Raw genomic sequence first — 25,057 nt, forward strand, 5'->3', positions numbered from 1 at the left:
AATTCAGGGAATGTAGACTTAAGAACAGAGAAGTTATCAACATTAGTGATGCATGTTACATGATGAAATGGTAAGTTCACCAACAAGTAATTACAATCCTTAATGTATGTACATCTAACAGAAGAGCTTCACAGTACAGAAAGGGTAAGCTCACAGAAATGGAAGGGAACACAGACCAATCCACAGTTATAGTCAGGCACTTTAACACTCCTATCTCAGTAATGGAACTAGGAGATGGGAAACAAGCAAAACTGGAAAAGACATAAACACCACCATCAATGACTTTGATCTAACTGGCACTAATAGAACACCCCACCCAACAACAGACTACACTTCTTAAGTGCCTGTGGAAAGTCACTAAGATATGTATTGAATCATAAGCAAACCTTGACATAGGAAAACGATTGAAATGATAAAGCTTATTCTCCTGTCATAAAGGAATTTGACTGTAAACAATAATGAAAACAAAACAAAATAGCCAAAATCTTAGAAATTAAAGAAAGTGAAAGTCGCTCAGTCATGTCCAACTCTTTGTGAGAGACTCTTTGCGATGCCATGGACTACACAGTTCATGGAATTCTCTAGGCCAGAATACTGGATTGGGGAGCCTTTCCCTTTTCCAGGGGATCTTCTCAACCCTGGGGAGATCTCAGGTCTCCCATATTGCAGGTGGATTCTTTACCAGCTGAGCCACAAGGGAAGCCCAAGAGTACTGGAGTGGGTAGCCTATCCCTTCTCCATTAAATCCCAACACAGGCAATAATTGTCTCCTGCGATTATTGGTGGATTCTTTACTAACTGAGCTATCAGAAAAGTTAAAGAAGACTCTTCTAAATAATCAGTGGACCAAAGAGAAAGTCTCAAATGAAATTAGAAAATATTTGCATTTAGTGAAAATGGAAATACAATGTATATTCTGAATATACCTTATGCAATGTATAATGTATAATTGAAATATACATTCAGCCCAAAATCATGGGCTTAATTTAAAGCAGTACTTAGAGATACTTATAGAATTAAAGGTTTATATTTAGAAAGAAAAATACATATGATTAATACTTTAAACTTTAGAAACCAGAAAAAAATAAAAACAAAAGAAAAAAAAAACACAGAGCAAGCAGAAAAATGAAAAGAATAAATACAAGATCAGAAAACAATAAAACTAATAAATCTAAAAACAGGTATGTATAGTTTTGTGGTGGTGGTGGTTTAGTTGGTAAGTCATGTCTGACTGCTGCAATCCCATGGACTGTAGCCCATCAGGCTTCTCTGTCCATGAGATTTCCCAAGCAAGAATACTGGAGTGGATTGCCATTTCCTTCTCTAGGGAATCTTCCCAACCCAGGGATTGAACCCACATCTCCTACATTACAGGCGGATTCTTTATTGCTGAGCTATCAGCGGTTTCCATATATTTTTTTAAATATAATTTAGAGAGGAGGAGCTAAGATGGCAGAGGAGTAGGACAGGGAGAACACTTTCACCCCCACAAATTCATCAAAAGAACATTTAAACACTGAGTAAATTCCACAAAACAACTTCTGGGTGCCGGCAGAGGACATTAGGCACCCAGAAAAGCAACCCAAGTCTTCAAAAGGAGGTAGAAAAAAATATAAAAGACAAAAGAAGAGAAAAAAGAGGGAGGGACGGAGCTCTGTCCCGGGAAGGGAGTCTTAAAAAGAGAGAAGTTTCCAAACACCAGGGAACTTTCTCACTGCTGAATCTGTGCCTAGCTTTGGAAGCACAGAGGGCAACATAACAGGGAGGAAAAATAAATAAACAATTAAAACCCACAGATTTCGAGCCCTACGGTAACTCCCCCAGTGGAGAAGCAGTGCAGACGTCTGCACACGCCACTAGCAAGTGGGGGCTGGGCAGGGAGGCACGGCATGGGCTGCATCGCATAGAGTAAGGAACTGGCCTGAATACCCTGAGCGCTATCTGAGTGAAATAATTTGGGCTAGCAAACCAGACTGTGGGATATCTACCATGGGAAAAGCCAGCCCTAACCTAAGACACCGCCAGGCCCGCGCACGGAACAAAGGACTGAACAGAGATAGCCGGCTGCAGACCATCCCCCTCCGATGACAGGCAGCCAGAGCCGGAAGGGAGCAATTGCAGCCCCAGAGAGACATTATTTACAAAACTGTAAGCAGGCTTCTTTGCTAACTAAAACTTCTCGGGGGTCTGGACAGTCAACATCTGCCTGAGAAGGTGCGCCGGTTGTACACTTAGATAACCGAGCGGAAGGGAGGCGAGAAGTCGCAGCAATCGCGCTTGCCAAACACCTCATCACCTGAGCTGCTCGGACCTGGGAAGGGCACAAAACGCAGGCCCAACCGAGTCTGCACCTCAGAGGACTACCCGAGTGCCAGAACCCGAGCGGCTTGGACCTGGGAGGTGCAGGCAGCCCATGGCCGGCCACGGATGGTTCCCGGCGGAGCAACCTAGAGCCTGAGCAGTGTGGGCAGGGAGGCTACACGCGCCATGAGCTGGGGCAGACCCAGTGTGGCTGAGGCACTGCGAGCGCACGCCAGTGTTATTTGTTTGCCGCATACCTCCCTCCCTCCCCACAGCGCGACTGAACAAGTGAGCCTAAAAAAACAACCAAAAAAGTGTCCTCCACTGTCCCCTTTGTGTCAGGGCGGAAACCAGACACTGAAGAGACCAGCAAACAGAAGAAGCTACAACAGAGGGAACCGCCTTGGAAGCTACAGGCAATAGATTAAAACCCTGTGGTTAGAACTGAATACATAGGAAGGGGCCTATAGATCTTGAGAAATATAAGTCGGACCAAGGAACTAGCCAAAAATGAACTGAACCCACAATACTCACAACAAAACCAGAGAAAGTCCTAGATATATTTTTACTATTTTTATGATCATTCTTTCTTTCCTTTTTTTTTTATTAAAAAAAAATTACTTCCTCTATTATTCCTCTAATTTTCACTTTTATAACCTATTACTTTGCAAAAAAAAAAAAAAGAGAGAGAGAGAGACCCTATTTTTTTAAATGCAAACTTCATATATACATTTTTTATAATTTTTTTGACCTTGTTTTTTTTTTTTTTCTTCTTTTTTTTAACATTGTATTTTTGCAATTCTAAACTCTACTCTAGATTTCTAATTTTAGCTTTTTGGTATTTGTTATCAATTTTGTACCTATAGTTTTTTTAATAATTTCTGTGACTTTTTTTTTCTCTGTTTCTTTCTCTTATTCTTTTATATAACATTGTATATCTGAAATTCCAAACTTTACCCTAGATTTTTAATTTATGCTTTTTGGTATTTGTTATCAATTTTGTACCTGTATTTTCTTTATGATTTTTGTGACATTGTTTGCTTTTGTTTGTTTGTTTTTTCTCTCTTTCTTTTTCTTCTTCTTTTTTTAACATTGTATTTTTGAAATTCCAAACTGTACTCAAGATTTTTAACTTTTGCTTTTTGGTATTAGTTATCAACTTTGTACCTATTTTTCTTTATAATTTTAGTGACCTTGTTTGTTTCTGTTTGTTCATTTTTTCTCTCTTTCTTTTCCTTCTTCTTTTCTTTAACATCATATTTTTGAAATTCCAAACTCTACTCTAGATTTTTAAATTTTGCTTTTATGTATTTGTTACCAATTCTGTACCTTTAAGAACCCAATGCTCAGTACCCAGTTTTCACTAGGGAGCGAGATTACTGGCTTGACTGCTATCTCTCCCTGTGGACTCTTCTTTTTCTCCACTGGGTCGCCTGTGTCTCCTCCCTAACCCCTCTCTACTCTACCCAACTCTGTGAATTTCTGTGTGTTCCAGACGGTGGAGAACACTTAGGGAACTGATTACTGGCTGGATCTGTCTCCCTCCTTTTCATTCCCCCCTTTTATTCTCCTGGCCACCTCTGTCTCCTTCGTCCTTCTTCTCTTCTCTGTATAACTCTGTGAACATCTCTGAGCAGTCCAGTTGTGGAGTGCACATAAGGAAGTGATTACTGGCTAGCCCATTTTCTCCTCTATTGATTCCACCTCATCTCATTCGGGTCACCTCTAACTCCCTCCTCCCTCTTCTCTTCTCCATGTAACGCTGTGAACCTCTCTGGGTGACCCTCATGGTAGAGAAACTTTTCATCTTTAACGTAGATGTTTTATCAATGGTGCTGTATAGAAGGAGAAGTTCTGAAACTACTGTAAAAATAAGACTGATAACTGGAAGCAGGAGGCTTAAGTCCAAACCCTGACTCCAGGGAACTCCTGACTCCAAGGAACATTAATTGACAGGAGCTCATCAAACACCTCCATACCTACACTGAAACCAAGCACCACACAAGGGCCAACAAGTTCCAGGGCAAGACATACTAAGCAAATTCTCCAGCAACACAGGAACACAGCCCTCAACTCCAAGATACAGGCTGCCCAAAGTCACCTCAAAACCATAGACATCTCATAACTCATTACTGGACACTTCATTGCACTCCAGAGAGAAGAAGTCCAGCTCCACCCACCAGAACACTGACACAAGCTTCCCTAACCAGGAAACCTTGACAAGCCACCTGTACAAACCCCCACACAGTGAGGAAACACCACAATAAAGAGAACTCCACAAACTGCCAGAATACAGAAAGGACACCCCAAACTCAGCAATTTAAACAAGATGAAGAGACAGAGGAATACCCAGCAGATAAAGGAACAGGATAAATGTCCACCAAACCAAACAAAAGAGGAAGAGATAGGGAATCTACCTGATAAAGAATTCCGAATAATGATAGTGAAATTAATCCAAAATCTTGAAATCAAAATGGAATCACAGATAAATAGCCTGGAGACAAGGATTGAGAAGATGAAAGACAGGTTTAACAAGGACCTAGAAGAAATAAAAAAGAGTCAATATATAATGAATAATGCAATAAATGAAATTAAAAACACTCTGGAGGCAACAAATAGTAGAATAACAGAGACATAAGATAGGATTAGTGTATTAGAAGATAGAATGGTAGAAATAAATGAATCAGAGAGGATAAAAGAAAAATGAATTAAAAGAAATGAGGACAATCACAGAGACCTCCAGGACAATATTAAACGCTACAACATTCGAATCATAGGGGTCCCAGAAGAAGAAGACAAAAAGAAAGACCATGAGAAAATACTTGAGGAGATAATAGTTGAAAACCTCCCTAAAATGGGGAAGGAAATAATCACCCAAGTCCAAGAAACCCAGGGAGTCCCAAACAGGATAAACCCAAGGCAAAACACCCCAAAACACATATTAATCAAATTAACAAAGATCAAACACGAAGAACAAATATTAAAAGCAGCAAGGGAAAAACAACAAATAACACACAAGGGGATTCCCATAAAGATAATAGCTGATCTTTCAATAGAAACTCTTCAAGCCAGGAGGGAATGGCAAGACATACTTAAAATGATGAAAGAAAATAACCTACAGCCCAGACTATTGTACCCAGCAAGGATCTCATTCAAATATGAAGGAGAAATTAAAAGCTTTACAGACAAGCAAAAGCTGAGAGAATTCAGCACCACCAAACCAGCTCTCCAACAAATACTAAAGGATATTCTCTAGACAGGAAACACAAAACCGGTGTATAAATTCAAACCCAAAACAATAAAGTAAATGGCAATGGGATCATACTTATCAGTAATTACCTTAAACGTAAATGGGTTGAATGCCCCAACCAAAAGACAAAGACTGGCTGAATGGATACAAAAACAAGACCCCTACATATGCTGTCTACAAGAGACCCACCTCAAAACAGGGGCACATACAGACTGAAAGTGAAGGGCTGGAAAAAGATTTTCCATGCAAATAGGGACCAAAAGAAAGCAGGAGTAGCAATACTCATATCAGATAAAATAGACTTTAAAACAAAGGCTGTGAAAAGAGACGAAGATGGTCACTACATAATGATCAAAGGATCAATGCAAGAAGAAGATATAACAATTATAAATATATATGCACCCAACACGGGAGCACCGCAGTATGTAAGACAAATGCTAACAAGTATGAAAGGAGAAATTAACAATAACAATAATAGTGGGAGACTTTAATACCCACTCACACCTATGGATAGATCAACTAAACAGAAAATTAACAAGGAAACACAAACTTTAAACAATACAATAGACCAGTTAGACCTAATTGATATCTATAGGACATGTCATCCCAAAACAAGGAATTTCACCTTTTTCTCAAGCGCACATGGAACCTTCTCCAGGATAGATCACATCCTGGGCCATAAATCTAGCCTTGGTAAATTCAAAAAAATAGAAATCATTCCAAGCATCTTTTCTAAGCACAATGCAGTAAGATTAGATCTCAATTACAGGAGAAAAACTGTTAAAAATTTCAACATATGGAGGCTGAACAACACGCTGCTGAATAACCAACAAATCACAGAAGAAATCAAAAAAGAAATCAAAATTTGCATAGAAACAAATGAAAATGAAAACACAACAACCCGAAACCTGTGGGACGCTGTAAAAGCAGTGCTAAGGGGAAAGTTCATACCAATACAGGCATACCTCAAGAAACAAGAAAAAAGTCAAATAAATAACCTAACTCTACATCTAAAGAAAGTAGAAAAGGAAGAAATGAAGAACCCCAGGGTTAGTAGAAGGAAAGAAATCTTAAAAATTAGGGCAGAAATAAATGCAAAAGAAACAAAAGAGACCATAGCAAAAATCAACAAAGCCAAAAGCTGGTTCTTCAAAAGGACAAATAAAATTGACAAGCCATTAGCCAGACTCATCAAGAAACAAAGGGAGAAAAATCAAATCAATAAAATTAGAAATGAAAATGGAGAGATCACAACAGACAACACAGAAATACAAAGGATCATAAGAGACTATTATCAACAATTATATGCCAATAAAATGCACAACGTGGAAGAAATGGACAAATTCTTAGAAAAGTACAACTTTCCAAAACTGGATCAGGAAGAAATAGAAAATCTTAACAGACCCATCACAAGTACAGAAATTGAAACTGTAATCAAAAATATTCCAGCAAACAAAAGCCCAGGTGCAGACGGCTTCACAGCTGAATTCTACCAAAAATTTAAGAAGAGCTAACACCTATCCTGCTCAAACTCTTCCAGAAAATTGCAGAGGAAGGTCAACTTCCAAACTCATTCTATGAGCCAACCATCACCCTAATACCAAAACCTGACAAAGATCCCACAAAAAAAAGAAAACTACAGGCCAATATCACTGATGAACATAGAGGCAAAAATCCTGAACAAAATTCTAGCAATCAGAATCCAAAAACACATTAAAAAGATCATACACCATGACCAAGTGGGTTTTATCCCAGGGATGCAAGGATTCTTCAATATCTGCAAATCAATCAATGTAATACACCACATTAAAAAATTGAAAAATAAAAACCATATGATTATCTCAATAGATGCAGAGAAAGCCTTGGACAAAATTCAACATCCATTTATGATCAAAACTCTCCAGAAAGCAGGAATAGAAGGAACATACCTCAACATAATAAAAGCTATATATGACAAACCCACAGCAAACATTATTCTCAATGGTGAAAAATTGAAAGCATTTCCTCTAAAGTCAGGAACAAGACAAGGGTGCCCACTTTCACCATTACTATTCAACATAGTTTTGGAAGTTTTGGCCACAGCAGTCAAAGCACAAAAAGAAATAAAAGGAATCCAAACTGGAAAAGTAGAAGTAAAACTCGCACTGTTTGCAGATGCCATGATCCTCTACATAGAAAACCCTAAAGACTCCACCAGAAAATTTCTAGAACTAATCAATGATTATAGTAAAGTTGCAGGAAATAAAATCAACACACAGAAATCCCTTGCATTCCTATACACTAATAATGAGAAAACAGAAAGAGAAATTAAGGAAACAATTCCGTTCACCATTGCAACAGAAAGAATAAAATACTTTGGAATATATCTACCTAAACAAACTAAAGACCTATATATAGAAAACTGTAAAACACTGGTGAAAGAAATCAAAGAGGACACAAATAGATGGAGAAATATACCATGTTCATGGATTGGAAGAATCAATATACTGACAATGAGTATATTACCCAAAGCAATTTATAGATTCAATGCAATCCCTATCAAGCTACCAACGGTATTCTTCACAAAGCTAGAACAAATAATTTCACAATTTGTATGGAAATACAAAAAACGTCAAATAGCCAAAGCTATCTTGAGAAAGAATGGAACTGGAGGAATCAACCTACCTGACTTCAGGCTCTACTACAAAGCCACAGTCATCAAGACAGTATGGTACTGGCACAAAGACAGAAATATAGATCAATGGAACAAAATAGAAAGCCCAGAGATATCCACGCACATATGGACACCTTATCTTTGACAAAGGAGGCAAGAGTATACAATGGATTAAAGACAATTTCTTTAACAACTGGTGCTGGGAAAACTGGTCAACCACTTGTAAAAGAATAAAACTAGAACACTTTCTAACACCATACAGAAAAATAAACTCAAAATGGATTAAAGATCTAAATGTAAGACCAGAAACTATAAAAGTCCTAGAGGAAAACATAGGCAAAACACTCTCCGACATACATCACAGCAGGATCCTCTATGATCCACCTCCCAGAATATTGGAAATAAAAGCAAAAATAAACAAATGGGACTTAATTAAACTTAAAAGCTTCTGCACAACAAAGGAAACTATTAGAAGGTGAAAAGGCAGCCTTCAGAATGAGAGGAAATTATAGCAAATGAAGCAACTGACAAACAACTAATCTCGAGAATATACAAGCAACTCCTACAGCTCAACTCCAGAAAAATAAATGACCCAATCAAACAATGGGCCAAAGAACTAAATAGACATTTCTCCAAAGAAGACATACAGATGGCTAACAAACACAGGAAAAGATGCTCAACATCACTCATTATCAGAGAAATGAAAATCAAAACCACTATGAGGTACCATTTCATGCCAATCAGAATGGCTGCAATCCAAAAGTCTACAAGCAATAAATGCTGGAGAGGGTGTGGAGAAAAGGGAACCCTCTTACACTGTTGGTGGGAATGCAAACTAATACAGCCACTGTGGCGAACAGTCTGGAGATTCCTTAAAAACCTGGAAATAGAACTGCCTTATGACCCAGCAATCCCACTGCTGGGCATACACACTGAGGAAACCAGAAGGGAAAGAGACACGTGTACCCCAATGTTCATCGCAGCACTGTTTATAATAGCCAGGACATGGAAGCAACCTAGATGTCCATCAGCAGATGAATGGATAAGAAAGCTGTGGTACATATACACAATGGAGTACTACTCAGCCATTAAAAAGAATACATTTGAATCAGTTCTAATGAGGTGGATGAAACTGGAGCCTATTATACAGAGTGAAGTAAGCTAGAAGGAAAAACACCAATACAGTACACTAACGCATATATATGGAATTTAGAAAGATGGTAACAATAACCCTGTGTATGAGACAGCAAAAGAGACACTGATGTATAGAACAGTCTTATGGACTCTGTGGGAGAGGGAGAGGGTGGGAAGATTTGGGAGAATGGCATTGAAACATGTATAATATCATGTATGAAACGAGTCGCCAGTCCAGGTTCGATGCACGATACTGGATGCTTGGGGCGGGTGCACTGGGACGACCCAGAGGGATGGTATGGGGAGGGAGGAGGGAGGAGGGTTCAGGATGGGGAACACATATACCTGTGGCGGATTCATTTCGATATTTGGCAAAACTAACACAATATTATAAAGTTTAAAAATAAAATTAATATATATATATATAATTTAAAATAATACTTCATTGTGAAAATGGAAAGTTTTTACTTAGCTTGGAAACAAAAAAGATCTCCAATTAAGCCACTTCTATTCTACATTGTGGAGAAGACAATGGCACCCCACTCCAGTACTCTTGCCTGGAAAATCCCATGGGCGGAGGAGCCTGGTAGGCTGCAGTCCATGGGGTCGCGAAGAGTCAGACACGACTGAGTGACTTCACTTTCACTTTTCACTTTCATGCATTGGAGAAGGAAATGGCAACCCACTCCAGTGTTCTTGCCTGAGGAATCCCAGGGACGGGGGAGCCTGGTGGGCTGCCGTCTATGGGGTCGCACAGAGTCGGACACGACTGAAGCGACTTAGCAGCAGCATTTTACATTGTGCTGAATTTTCTATCTATCTTTCTATCTAGGTTAAAAAAAAGCTACAAAGATTGGAAAGGGGAGGAGGAACCAATCATTATTGGTAGACAGCATGCTTGTCTATGTATAAAACTTTCTTGAACTAGTAAGTTTAGTAATACTACAAAAGGAAAGGTCAGTGGAAGAAAAACATACTTTTATATACTAGTGAGAGACAAGAACAAAAATTTTTAAAGTTTTAATGCAATGTTGAAGGAGTCTGTGGTTCTTGAAGAAGTCTATGGAGATGGAGATTCATCTAGCAAATTCTGCATAGTTGACAAGAGGGTACAGCCAGGCACTGGTGAAACAGAGCTCATTAGGCTTTGAGGGTTTATCCTGGCGTCATGTACTCACTTCCAGTCCCCTCTGATCCATCTCTATTATCTTTCAATTAATATATTAAAAATATGAATCATGTTTTTAATTAAAGTCATAGCACTTCTTCCAAAGATTTCAGAGTATTTAATAATATCACCATGTACTTTAATTAAGCCTTCCCTAGTGGCTCAGCAGTAAAGAATCTGCCTGCTAATGCAGGAGATGAAGGAGATGAGGGTTCGATTCCTGAGTGGGGAAGATCCCCTGGAGAAGGAAATGGCAGCCCACTCCAGTATTCTTGCCTGGGAAATCCTTTGGATAGAGGAGCCTCGCGGGCTACAGTCGATGGGTTTGCAAAGAGTCGGACACGACTGAGTGACTAAACAACAACAAAATAGTTAATGCATCTTATTTACTGTGAAATGGTTCCTTCTTTTTCACTGTCCACTAGCTCAGCTTCTAGAAATCTATAGGGGGAGGAGCTCAGTTTGGTGTGTTTCCTGCGCAATTCAGAGAAAAATTCTATTCTTCAGGCCTCAGGAAGATTACAGTCCTTTCAAGTCCTTCGAATCCTCCTTTTAACTTGTAATCTGGGTGTGTGGGGGGTGGCCATAGTAATAATTCACACAAACTAGAGAGTCAGGCTAGAGAGAATGAAAGGACTAAAGAAATGAAAAGACTAAAGAGACACACTTTGACTTTTTTGCATTTAAACATTGAGCAAATACCAGGCTGCTTTGTTTGTATTGGGGTGGTAATACTGGTGTTGGAGAAAGGAAGAATTTGTTTTGTAGTAGAAGACAACTTTCAGTATTTGTTCTTAGACCCACATAAAACAGCTGATACTACTTTAATCTCCACCAGAAAACAAAGAGTATGTACGTTGCCTAACTAAACATGTGATAAATACACTTCTCCATTATTTGCTTGGGGAGAAGAATCTATCTTCTTTTTCACTAAGTTAAATACAATACCAAGAGGAAACAGGAATGCTAATATAGACTGTAATGAGGAAGTGTAGAGGATATAAGAGGAGCATCTCCACTGGTCAGAGGCCAGAGAGACGTGAGGATTGGGGAGCCTCTTCTAGACGGCTGTTTCCTCTTGCATCTACCTCCATCAGTTTCCTCTGCACCTGAACAGGCTGGCAAGCAGCCTGCAATGGGGTTCTGCTCAGACAACCGCCACCTCTGCTGGGCCTTCTGGCTCCTGGGATTCACCAGCCTTCTCCTCAGTAAGTGACCTTGGCTCCTGGGAGGGAGGGATATTGGGGGGAGTGTTAGGCAGGGTATCCTTTCCTTGTCTGACATCTTTAGTGAACAGAAGATCAAACAGCTCTGTTATAATTTAACAAGGAGAATGCATTTGCTTTAGAGCCCTGGGGTGAATGAAAAAACAAAGTGGCTTTGGGCTGTAGTGAGGCTGGGACCCTTAGCTAGAACAGCTTTGGCTGCATTAAGGGAAACATTTCCAAGGAGGTGAGTTGGCTTCAGCTGCAGTAACATGGAGGCTAGTAATAGGGAGCTGCCTGGGCAGGAGGGACTGGAGATGGGGGTTTAGCTCCAAGCAGACCATCACAGAGGAGAGGGCCCCTTAAAGTCTTCCATTTATCTCAGAAGAGCTTATGAATTTTGCATTTCCCTTTTGAAAAAGTTTTAAAAGATTCCCTTCAGGTAAAAGAGTACCCAAGGAGGATGCCCTCTATAGATTCAAAGCACTCTCTTAGGGCAAAACCCTGAAAACAAGGGACATGTCTATCATTTAGGAATGATTGAACAATATGGGAAGTATCTGTACCATGGAATATTATAAAACCTTTAAAAATGCATGTATATCAATTGGCTCAGAAGAATTTCCAATTTCCATAAGGTCAGATGCATGACTTTCCATCAGCAAGATGCAAAAATCTCTACATATTGAAACTCTGATCTTTTAAAGAAACAGTAGCTGTTGATATTTGTAAATATCTCATTTCCACATGTTTATAAGAATGTGGAGAAAATGCAGGAGAAATCATAATAATTAGCTAACTGGGGTATTTCATGGGGGAAAAGTTTACTGGGTGGGAGGTTAAGAAAAAGCAGATAGAGTAAGTAGATGAGCAAAAATGGAAACTAAAAGAAAACAAGAATCACATAAAGAAGGATGTGTGTATCTACAAATTTATGAAAGATTATATCATTGAATGTATAAATTAAATAAAAAGTAATACAAAAGAAAATTTATGAATTCTGGCAAAAGCTTGGAAGTTTTATTATACATTTTTGTGTTAATATTCTAGACAGTGAACTTGCAATGAATGAAATTTAATAAATTGCAGAGCATTTGTAAAAGAGGATAACTGGAATTAGCAGTGAGCATTGTAGTAAGGACTATATTTCATTGGCTAGGTTACTTTTGACACGCCGAGGGGGCTTTAATGTCCGTCACGAGTGTATGCTCTTCGGTTTTTGTCTCGTCACCTTTATCTACAGTAATATGTTGGCTGTCTTCACTTCACCAGTGTTGTTTAACTGGAAAAATATATTTGATATTATAGTTTCCTTCATAGCCCTGGGACTAGAAATTCACAATTAAAAAATAAAAAAGAGAAAGAGTCAGAATGTGAGGTAAAGGGGCTACACAAACAGACAGAGAGAGGGAAAAAAACTTGTTAAATTTTTTCAGTTGAGACTAAGGCCATCTCACCCAGAGAAGGAAAGCAGCTTTCTCAAGGTCACACAGGAAATGGAAAGGAGTCGCATTGGTTGCCCCCTTAACCCTAGCCCCCTTGGTACCAAGTGAAGTGGACACTTTTCAGTAGAATTTTGGTGATCTAGAAGAGGCATCAGGAGAAGGAATTTCATCCCTAAATTCCTCTACATATCAGGGCAGGAGGGTGTTTGAAGAAATGATTCTGTCATGGTGCTGAAGTATTTGCCTTATCATTCTTAAAATCTTTAACACTTTCTAGGACATTAGCTTGCAAGGAGAAGAGGGAAAGGAAGCCAGCAATTCCCACTGCAATTTCTCAGAGAAACAAAAGCTGCTGGTGAAGACAGTTCTTGTCCTGTGGGGACCCTAACCATAGCAATCATAGCATTTACTCAATGTATCACTGTATCTGCTGGTAGGACCAGGAGGAGAAAGAGTCCCTGCCTTCGTGGGCTCTAGACAGAGAGAGACAACACAAAAATGCAGTTGAGAGGGAATTATTGTAGGTTTCCTGGTGTGATGATGGGAGAACGATCAGAAATGTGGACAAAATTTTATCTTGATTATTGAGTTCTTAATTTTATATTATTAAAATAAATTTTTGTTCTATCTTGCTTACCAACTTCTCTCATGGGTTCATATTTTTCTTCGAGATTAGATCTGTGGTAGATCACAAAGCTTTGCTGCCATCCTTCTCTTTCTACATCTTCTTCCATCTTCTTCACAGCTGGGCTCACCATCCCTTTGGGGTGGATCCTCCCTGTAACCTGAGAGCTAAGCTTCCTCACTCCCTGGTTCCCTCCTTTACAGAAAGTGGGGAGTCTGGCTGGACTGCTGTTTAACCCTCACCTGCCAGAAGTTCCTGCTCTGCTAATCCCCTCTAATTACTTGCTTCCCCTTTTCCCAGGAGCAGGAAGTTGGAGGATGAGACTCCAGGAGCTGCTCAGATCCTGGTGAAGAGACAGCAGTGCTGGGAGGGGAGCCCCTGGGGAAGACAGGGACAGGATGGGGGAGTTGATGGGAGCTCCTGCAGGGAGAAGCCCTGAGCTGGGAGAGGGGAGCCCTGGTGCCAGGTGTGGCTCTGCCCTGTGTGACCCAGGACAGGTTCACCCGCTGGGGAGTTTCCTCCTCTGTGACAGGAGGGGCCAGAGAATATCCCCCACGACTCCTCCAAGCTGTGACATTGTGATATTTGGTAGTCCCACCCTGGCAGGCCTTTCCTGTGGTCCTTCATGGCCTGTACTGTGTCTCCTCACCTGGTCTTGTCCTATTCTGGGTCCTGCTAGGGATTCACAGTTGGTGAGCCTCTTTAGGACACCTTGAAATAGAACACTTGGCCATGCTGTGGTCACTTTTTAGCCCTACAAGCAGGGAAGGATGCTCCTCTTCAAACCTCTCTTTGGAAATCCAGTCTGGCCCTCTGTTTTCTCTGCCTCTGCTCCAGAGAGGGGTCTCAGGACCCAGTGTCCCCATGCCTCCCGGTAAAGGACATAACCTCACTCCTCACAGTGTGTGGAAACTTGGTCTGCAAACCACCCTCATCTGTGCTTTAGAAATCACTAACTGATAGCGTCAGCCAGATGTTGTAGTTCCTGTCTGTTTAGCAGAAAATACCAGCTTCTTCTCCCTGTCCCCCACGGAATGACCCCCACTTGCCTCTGCACTTGGGGAGTAACTAAAGAATTCTTTAGATCACAGTTGCCCAGTGAAAGTCCCTTAGGAAGGTGTTACATTGAAGACTGAAATACAGTCCTTCAAAAGATCCAGATGGAGAGTTCCCCCTGTTGAAATAAAAACCTGTGCTTTGAGCCCCAGATTTAATACAGCACTTTGGTGTTCTTTGTTTTCCAAAAAATTCTATATTTAATGTTAGATTAAATCTGAATGTGATGTTGACTGAGACATTAAGGAATGCTTTTATCTTCCCCATTAATTCATGAAAAAACAAGCAGTAACATTACCACCAATTCAAAGGAGGAAAAAAAAGTCACCTAAATAGGCCATCAGGAGTGCTGAAATGATTTATACTAATCTCCTGAATTCATGTGCATTTATAGTATTTGTGGCTACATAGATGAAGGACTGGAAGGGCACACATCAGTAACAGTGCTTACCTTTGGAGACAATACATTTTGAAATGACACATTTTACTTGAAATGACTCCGTGAATCACATCGTTTCCCATAAACACATAATACCTTTATAATTAAAGAACAACCGACTAGAGAAATGAAAAAGATGGCAACTTAACAATCCACAATAAGTAGTCCAGAAGTAGAATCACATGTAGAACGGTATACAGACATTAAATGAGTCACTTCTTTGTGTACAGACCTAGAGTAGGCTCCTTGTGTGTTAATAGAATAGGCAAGAGTAGAACAGCCCATGGGAAACATGTGAAGATACAAGTATCTGTATTATGTGCTTGTAAAACCATCATTATCTCTGGATGGATGCATAGGAAACTGATGATAGTGCCTGCCCCTGGGAAGGGAAATGGACAGTGAGAGTCAGAGATAGGTAGATTCCATTTTCAGTCTCTATTTTCTTTTATTTAACCATAGGAAAGCATAATCCACCTAAATTTTTAAAATTAGAAAGCCACACAGTATAATTAAAATATTATCTGCTCTTCCGTGAGTAGGGATAACAATCTCAAACTGCCACCTTTGATGGGATGTCCTGAGGATTATGAGACATTCAGCGTTTGCTGGAGCTGCTGAAATGACCAAAATCATGTTCAGGGGCTGGGCTACCTCTTCCCCTGGTGGTGCAAGCATCAGGTGAAATCCAGCTGACTGTGGAAATTCCACACTTAGTAGGTCCTAATAACAGTAATACAGTAATGGGAACTGAACATGTATTGCTGAGTCCTTTTATGTATCTTCATACTTAATCCTCACTGGAGCCCCATGAATGTTTGCAATTATTTTCCTGTTGTTCATTTGCAGGAACTCAAGGATTAGACAGTGTAGGAACTTGCTAAATATTCTATCGGCAGGAAAGGGTGGTTTTAGGACACGGTGCAGGTATGTTTCAGTCCAGAGCCTACACCTCAGGGGTTAGCAGGCTTCAAAGGTTCAAAGCGTTGACAGGTTGGTGCTGCGAGCTGTGTGCTATGCTGGGATTCGTGACCTCCAGAGTAGAAGAATTCGATCTGGGGCCAGAGACGAGGCTTGACCACTTGGAGCTTTTGTATAGCAAAGTTTTATTAAAGTATAATAGAGATAGGGAAATCTTCTGACATAGACATCCGAAAGGGACAGAAAGAGTGCCTGCTTGCTAATTTTTAGCAAGGTGTTTTATGTCTGTTAGAGAGCTGCTAACCAGATAAGAGAGAAACCTCAAGGCTGAGGCAGTTTCACCAGCCTCCTTTTCCACAATATGCATTTTTGAGATAGGATGGCACAAGGTACATCACCCCTCTGGCCATAAAACAATTGACATGAATACCGGTTTGTTCAGCCCAATGTTTGAGAAAAGAAAAAAAGTTAGACTTAGGCAGAACCATTTTGAAAAAAGGCAGATTGCAAAGCAAATTCATAATTTCATTAACATTGTTTAAGAAAAACATTTCCATCAGAAAAACACATTAGTTCAAGGCAGAACCAGGTGTCATCAACATAGAATTAAAAGAAGCCTCTTTTAATTTTGTGTAGAGAAAGAAAAAAAAAAAGTCTGCTACTTGCAGTTTATTTCCTCTTGTCGCTTGGAGACCTCTGGCCTTAATATCTATTACCCTCTCTGTGTGGACCCTGGGTTCCACATTTCTTAGAGTCCTGTATAACTTCCTTGGCTTGTCATACCAAAATACCAGACTTTGGGTGACCTAGAAACAGCAGAACTTTACTATTTTATAATTCTGTTAACTAGGAGTCAGAAATCAAGGGTTTGTCAGAGTCAGGCTCCCTCTGAAACCTGTAACAGTGTATTAGCTTGGGCTACCATAACAAGATGGCATAGACTGGGTGGTGGGTGTTAATTAACAGAAATTTATTTTCTCACTCTTCTGGTGGCTGAGAAGTTCCAAGTTAAGGTGCCCGTTGAATCAGTTTCTGGTAAGAGGCCACCGTCTAGCTGTATTCTCACATGCCTTTCTCAGAACGAGCCTGTGGAGGGGGAGGGGAGAGAAAGGGATAAGGGAGAGAGAAGGCTCTTTGCTATCTCATCTTATAAGGACACTAATCTTATCAGGTCAGGCCTAAGAGCTCATTTAATCTTCATTTCTTCCTAAGAGACCCCATCTCCAAACACAGCTACACTGGAGGTTAAGACCTCAGCATATGAAGGTGGGAGATCTCTCATTCAACCCATAACAAGAGGAATCACCCTTCCCTTGGTCTTGCTTATAGTGTTTGCTGCAATCTTTGGTGTTCCTTGACTTTAGGCTCATCACCTCAGTATCTGCATATGGCATTCTCTCTCTCTCTCTACTCACATCATCTTCCCTCTTTGTATGTCTATGTCTGTGTCAAGATTTCCTCTTTTTGTAAGGGCACCAATCGTATCACATTAGGGCCCAGCCTAAGTACCTCATGTTAACTACATACGAACAAACTCTATTTCCACATAAAATGACATCCTTAGGTACTAAGGATTAGGGTGTCAACATGTCTTTTTGAGGGGACATGACTTGACCCAGGAAAATTCTCCTTTACCTCATCCTCAAGAATACACCTTCCTGACTGGGGGACACTGGTAATTAATTCTACAACCTCACTTCACACACACAGTAGGGAATCCTACTGAAGACAATTTGTATTTTTTCCTCTTTATTAATAAATGTTATCAGATATATCTTTAAATAAACACAAAAATCACCTTGCAAGACATCACCAAAGAAAACTGCCAAATTTCATTGCCAGTGGCTGTCCCTTGGCTATGAAAATGTAATATGGGAAGGTCTCATTCAGGGGGGAGGATGTAGAAACAGAATCTTAGGGTTTTGAATGAAAGTGCCTTTCTGTGGAGAGTGTTGAGTGTGTACTGGGGGAGGCATGTTAGGTATCAGAGTGTATGTGGAAGGTTCACTGTTGTGGAAGACAAGGTGACCCAAGGATCTGGGTCTATGAGACAGGTGCCCATTGAAGAGGCCAAGTGTGACCTGAAAGGGGGATCTCATCCACAGTCACTGAGGCTTCAGCCTATTTGGAACTGAGACCACTATTTGTATGAGACCCTAGAAGATGTATGGCTTTTTGTCCATAGCCTTTACTAACATGTCCAGGACCCTCCTTTCAGGGATACTATGACCCTTGTGTGGTCTTTAAGTCTCTCTTTTGGTCTCCACAAGACAGACTTAAAGAAGGTCCACAGTCACTGAGGCTTCAGCCTATTTGGGGCTTAGTCTGCCATTTGGATGAGACCCTAGAGGATGGGTGGTTTTTTCTCCATAGCCTCCAGCAACATATTCAGGACTCTGCTTTCAGGGATACTATGACCATTGTGTGGTCCTTGAGTCTCTCTTTTGGTCTCCACAAGAGAGACTTAAAGAAGGTCCTGAGTAAGCTCAGCTCACCTGTGATGGCTTCTTGCCTCCCTCTGCCTGCACCCTGAAACCAAGGCACCTCTACCCCATAAACAGGATTTCAGAGCTCAGGGACAATGTCACCCAGTGACAATGGCTGCCTTAAGTGTTGCTGCCTCACACTAACCTCTGTTCCATCACCTCTACCATGGGGAAGTCCCACGCCCCTTGCATGACATTCATTTAGGGATCCCAGGTCATTTTGTTGGGGAGGTCCCTTCATGTAGGGTGAATTTGGGGAGCAGGAGACAGCCTCAGTGTGTGGCAGTTACCAAAGAGTGCTGTGTACTCTTCCTCATCACAACTAGAGAATCAGGGGAATTCATGTGCCTTCTGTTCCAGGGAGAAGACCCACCAGGAGCAGCATCTACTCAGCAGTGGGTGCCACCCTCCCCTCCTCCAAGTGCATCACACTAGGACAGGCTGAACTGAGACACTACTATCCCAAAATGTCCATGATCCTGTGTGCATAAAAGGAGGTGGGATTTTGGAGCTTGGAAGGAAGTAGAGTACCCCTCTGCTCCCTCCTTAAAATTGAGCACTCTTCCAATGGACGTACTGGCCATGGAATTTGTGTTGTGACTTGTTTAGAGAGACCTGGCAGCACAGCCTCACCCAGCTCTTCTCAGTCAACCTTCTGTGGGTTCTGTTGGGGAGTCCATTCTGTCTGTAGGGTGTGTGCTCTGGAATAAAGCATGATGTCTGCACCAGACCTCTTCCAGGGAATCAGAGAGGAGTGAGGTGTGGAAGGAAGGAACAGAGGAAGAGCTCTTAGGAGCCAGAGAGGAGGATGAGTGAATATCTGTTACCCTCCTGGACATTCCCCACTGATACAGTGGGGAATGAAGGTTGTGGCCTTGAAACCAAGGTGGCATTAAGCTCAATTTGAGGGCTGTAGACCTGTGAGGGGAGCTGAAAGGACTGGGGTGAAAGCCTGAGTCTGAGGATATGCCTGATTAAGTGAGTTAATAATGAATGGAATACAAAGAAATGTCTGAAATACTTGTATATATGAATACTACCATGAGCTATTCTCTGCTTCTAGTGAGACCAGGAATGGGTATAAGTATATCAGGAAGGAGGCAGGCTGGATATGAGAACTCACTGATTTGGAGAAAACACTGGGTCCCTAGCAGGCTCTTAAAGCAAATTATTCTTCCTTCCAGGATAAGGTCATTCTGTGGCACTTTCCCTGGTCCTGTTCTGTCCTACCCTGGTTCCCAGAAATTATGAGTGTATTAATACCATGATGGGCTTCCCTAGTAGCTCAGACAGTAAAGCTTCTGCCTGCAGTACAGGAGACTGGGGTTCCATCCATGGGTTGGGAAGACCCCTGGAGAAGGAAATGGCAACCCACTCCAGTATTCTTGCCTGGGAAATACCATGGACAGAAGAGCCTGGTGGACGACAGTTCATGGAGTCACAAAGAGTCAGACACGACTGAGCGGCTAACACACACACACACATACACATGCATTAATACCATGAAGGCGGGCCTGATGGGGGAGGATGGACTCTAGAGTGTGTGGCCCTGATGGGGCTCTGTCCACTGATCATGGCTCTGCAGCGTAGTGACTGAGGCCCATTTCAGCCTCTCAGGGACTGGCTGGGGAAGTGCTGACTTGGTAGCAGAGACAGCAGAGCTCACTAAATGATCACTTGCTTCCCACATATTCTAGTCCCTAGCAGTTAGGTAGGGCCTTGTGACAAGAGCTGGCCCAAAAGCATGAGCAGAGATAATGTTCTTTCTGTATAGAAGCAGTGAAACCCCTTGTGTGATTCTCCTGTCTCCTATACCTGCTATGGGGCTGGGAGCCTGTGAGGGTGCTGTGGGCTCCATGGGTGCAGCTACAAGGAGGTGGCACCTCCATCCTGTGATAGGACCCCTCCTCACTCTCTCATGGGATTTGGGGTGGGGGATATAAACTCCCCTTGTTCTAGGACCCTGAGCTATTGTAACTGTTTGTCACACAGCACAGCCTAGGTTGTCCTGACTACTGTACTGCCTAGGAGCAGGAAGGATAGCAGCCCTTATATTTGTGTTAGGTATCTATGGGCTTCCCAAGTGGTGCAGTGGTAAAGGATTCACCTACCAAGGCAGAAGACATAGGAGATGTGGGTTTGATCCTTGGGTCCAGAAGATCCCCTGGAAAGGAAATGGCAACCCACTCCTGTATTATTGCCTGGGAAATCCCATGGATAGAGGAGCCTGTTAGGTTAAAGCCCATAGGGTTCCAAAGTGTTAGACACGACTGAGCAACTGAGCACAGAATAGCATCTATTGCTGCATTTCCTGCAACCCCAAAACTTAATGCCTTAAACACCACTAGACATGGTCTCACAGTTTCTTTAGGTCAGGGCCCAGGAGTGGTTTAGCTGGGTCCTCTTCCAGACTTATATCAAGGTCTTGGCTGGGGCTGTGTCACCTCAGGATCTTCTGTGTAGAATATGCATCCAAGCTCACTCCTGTGGTTGCTGATGAGAGGCATTTCCCATGGCTGCTGGACTAAGGACCTCAGCTCCTCCCTGGATTCTGGCCAGAGGCTCCCTCAGTTCCTTGTCATGTTGGCCACCCTGCTGGTCAGTTCACAACAAGGAAGCTGGGTTCTTCAGAGCAAGCCAGAGAGAGTGAAGGAGAGAGAGTGCGGGCAAGATGGCAGTCAGTCTAGTATCACTGAGTGACATCATCACATCTGCTGTGTTCTATTCCTTAGAAGCCAGACACTAGGTGAAGCCCACAGTCCAGGGGGAAAGGGTTACACAAGGATGTGAACAGAAGGAGGGAGGGACTTAGGAGACACTTTGGAAGCTCCTCCCATGATTGTGCCTGAAAATATGATTTTGATCCATGATTACCTTTAATTCACACTATCATTATCAGTCAGATAAGGAAACTGCAGGTTAGCAAGCTTAGCATCTGTTCAAGGTCACATATCCCCAGAACCAGAACTTGATTCAAGAAATGGTTTCAAATTCATTGTACTAGGCTGTCTTACTAGAATCAAAGGATCATGTTGCATGAATTTCTTTTTAAAAAGATTCTATGGTTCTCTCTTTCTCCTTTATTCTCAATGCAAAGCCACATTTCTTTGTGTCCAGTCCTCTAGGTGGCTACAGCACTGGTATCAGGAGTTCTGGAATGCATAGTTCTGAAGTTCAGAATTTTGGAGCCCATGTTTCTATGGAGGCGATTCATGGAGGTTCTGTGTTGTTTTGTATGATCAAAAAGCAAGAAGCTGAGCTGGAGAGGGTCTCCTGGGGATTTGGCCCTCAGTCAAACTACACAGTTCTGCTAATGGTCCATCCTGGGGCAAAGGCTCCAACCTGGGTCAGCCTCCAGAACACATACCAGCAAAGGGTCCATGTACCCAATATGACATCCCTGAGGATTCAGAACCTGACCCTAGAGGACAGTGGGCAGTACCAGGCTTGAGCCAACTTCACCGGAAGGATGGAACTTCACCAGGTTTTCTACCTCACTGTCTATGGTGAGTGACACCCCTTTACCCCTTTCCATTGCTCATCTCCTTAGTTTGTCCTAGGAGTGTCAATCAGTCCCATTTTACAGAATTCCACTTATACTCCAACCTTCAGACTCTCTTCTCTCCTCTGAGGAAAAGGTAAGTATGTTAGCTGCAAAAGGAAAGCAGAGTTGAAATTTACAATGGGGAGAAATCACTGCAGTATTTTGGGAGAGAAAAATGGAAATTTGGGCAAAATTTGAGTTTTTATAATAGTATTAATTATTCTTTCTAGAGCTAAGGTTATTTTATTATTAATAAATAATAATAGGATAGACTTGCATTACCAATACATTATTAATAAGTAAATAATAATTAATAAAATAATTAATTAAATTGCATTGCTGTTAATAAATAATATTATAACATTGCATTATTGATTTTTTAATCACTACTGTAACTATTTAGCACAAACATAGTGCCATTAAACAGCTCAAATTTATTTTTCAGCATTCTGTATGTTTAAGATGGGCACAGTCCTCAGAGGGCCAAATCAAGGTGTTGGCAGGGCTATGTTCCTTTCTAGTGCTACAGGGAGACTCTATTTCTTGCCCTTTCTGCATTCAAGTGGCTGCCATTTCTTTCACTGCAATCCCCCTTCCTCCATCTTCAATCAGCAAGAGTATGTCAAGTCCAAGTGAGAGAGAGAGAGAGAGAGAGAAAGAAAAGAGCGCACGCACGTGAGAGAGGGAGTCTGTGAGAAAGTGCTTTGGCTCCTCCTTTTATATGTTTTTTTCCTCCACCTGTGTCTGCCCTATGCAAATTGGGCTTAGCCAGGAGTGCTGTTTGTTCTGCCTGAAGTTTTCACTCTGGTCCTCGGACCTTCCTTTGACCTTCCTTGTCTTTTAGCCACTGCCATTTTGGACTCCTTTTCCCTATTCTACCTACCTAATATTCCCCCCTCAAGAGATGGGAGGCCCAATTCTTTGGGAATAGGGGCGTTGAGGTCTTTCTGGCTACGTCCTGCTGCTGAACTGGGGTGGCGAGGGGTATTGGGCCTCCCCCTCTTGCTAGTCTCAATCCTCAGAGTCCTTACAGCGGTGTCCAAGGGTGTGTGATATTTTCCGTGGTCAGCTGTAGTTTTATATCTTTGTTGAACTGGCACTGCATGTTGTAGCTGGTTGACCTGGGCATAGACAAAACAGGTTAGACAATTGACAGTACATGGAATAATCATAGGCATCATCAATATAGCATAATAAGGACTAGCAGGGACATTGGTCAATTTTAAATTCACATCGCCAGGATAGCTCAAGTCCCTCCTTGTTCAGGGATCAGAAGATCTATCTCCTGTCTGTTTTGGAGTACAGTCTCTGTCAAGCTCTGTTGGCTCCTTAGAGTTATCCTGAGAAATCTTATCCCCAGAAACCAGATTTTGGGGGTGTTCATTAGAATGGCACTCATTGGTAGTTCTGAATAGGTATCTGAGATCTTCCAGGGGCTCACAGGTGTATTGATTGTCCTCTTCTTGTTTTCTTCCATGGCTTGACTCGTGAGTAGTGAATCCAGGAGTCATGTCCTGGTACCTTGACTGCTGTGGGGGTAGAAAGTATTACAGGGTAGGGGCCCTTCCATTTGGGCTGGAATTGAGCCTTTGGGGACCCATCTTTCCAGACTTTAATTAGGACTTGAGTTCCTGGAGCATATAGTGGTGACTCTTTAGAATCTTTTGGGTCCTGGTTCATACCCCACAAGCGTATATCCTGTTGGAATTGCCCAATGGTCATGGTATAAGACTGGAGGGTCTGAACTTCTGGATCCAGGAAGAGGTCATTGACATAAACAAAAGGTCTCCCATATAGCATCTCATAAGGACTAAAACCAACCTTTTCCTTAGGGGCAATGCAGGTGCGGAGGAGAGCTATTGGTAAAGCCTCCTTCCATCCCAGGGAGGTCTCCTGGATTATCTTTTTTATTGCTGATTTTAAGAATTGATTGGCTCTTTCTACTTTTCCTAAAGATTGAGGCCTCCAGGCACAATGGAGATAATAAGTAATGCCCAATGCTTTCGAGACTCCTTGGGTGACCTTAGAAGTAAATGATGTCCCATTGTCACTTTGTAATGACCTGGGCAGCCTCAGCCTTCTTGGTCCAGGTGGGAAAGCCTTCAATCCATCCTGTGAATGTGTCTATCATAACTAATAGGTATTTATACCCTTGAGAAACTGGCATCTGGGTGAAGTTCAGCTGCTAGTCCTCTCCTGGGTAGGCCCCACGTCGTTGGATGGGCTGGGCCAGCTGGGGTCTTCGAGCTCCTTGAGGGTTGTTTAATTGGCAAATGGGACAAGAGGAGACCACCTGTCTTATAGTTGTTTGGAAGCCTGTTCCTCTGAAGGACCTTTCTAGTAATCTTTGGAGGGCCTTTTCTCCTAAATGAGTAGTGGCATGTAAGGAGTTAACCAACTTCCATTGGAGGTTTCCAGGAAGAAAAAGGAGTCCCTCCTTTTGGAACCACCCCATATGGTCTTCTTGAAAGCCCTCGCTCTTAGCTTTAAGAGTCTCACCTTCAGTATATGAAGGAGTTTCTGGCAAATTAGTCTGTGGAACTAAGGTGGCAATCCCTATTAGGTCATGGTTCTGTAATGTTGCTCTCCTAGCTGCCTGATCAGCTGCTTGGTTCCCTCGTGCCACATCCGTGTTCCCTTTTTGGTGTCCTTTACAGTGGGAGACTGAAACCTCAGTAGGCAGATGGACTGCCTCCAAGAGTCGAAGAATCTGATCACCATATTTGATTGGGGAACCTCGGGTGGTCAAGTGGCCCCTTTCTTTCCAAACAGCCACATGTGCATGTAGCACCAGAAAGGCATACTTGGAGTCAGTGTAAATGGCTATTCT

Source organism: Bubalus kerabau, chromosome 6, assembly GCF_029407905.1.
Source record: "Bubalus kerabau isolate K-KA32 ecotype Philippines breed swamp buffalo chromosome 6, PCC_UOA_SB_1v2, whole genome shotgun sequence".
Classification (NCBI taxonomy): Eukaryota; Metazoa; Chordata; class Mammalia; order Artiodactyla; family Bovidae; genus Bubalus; species Bubalus kerabau.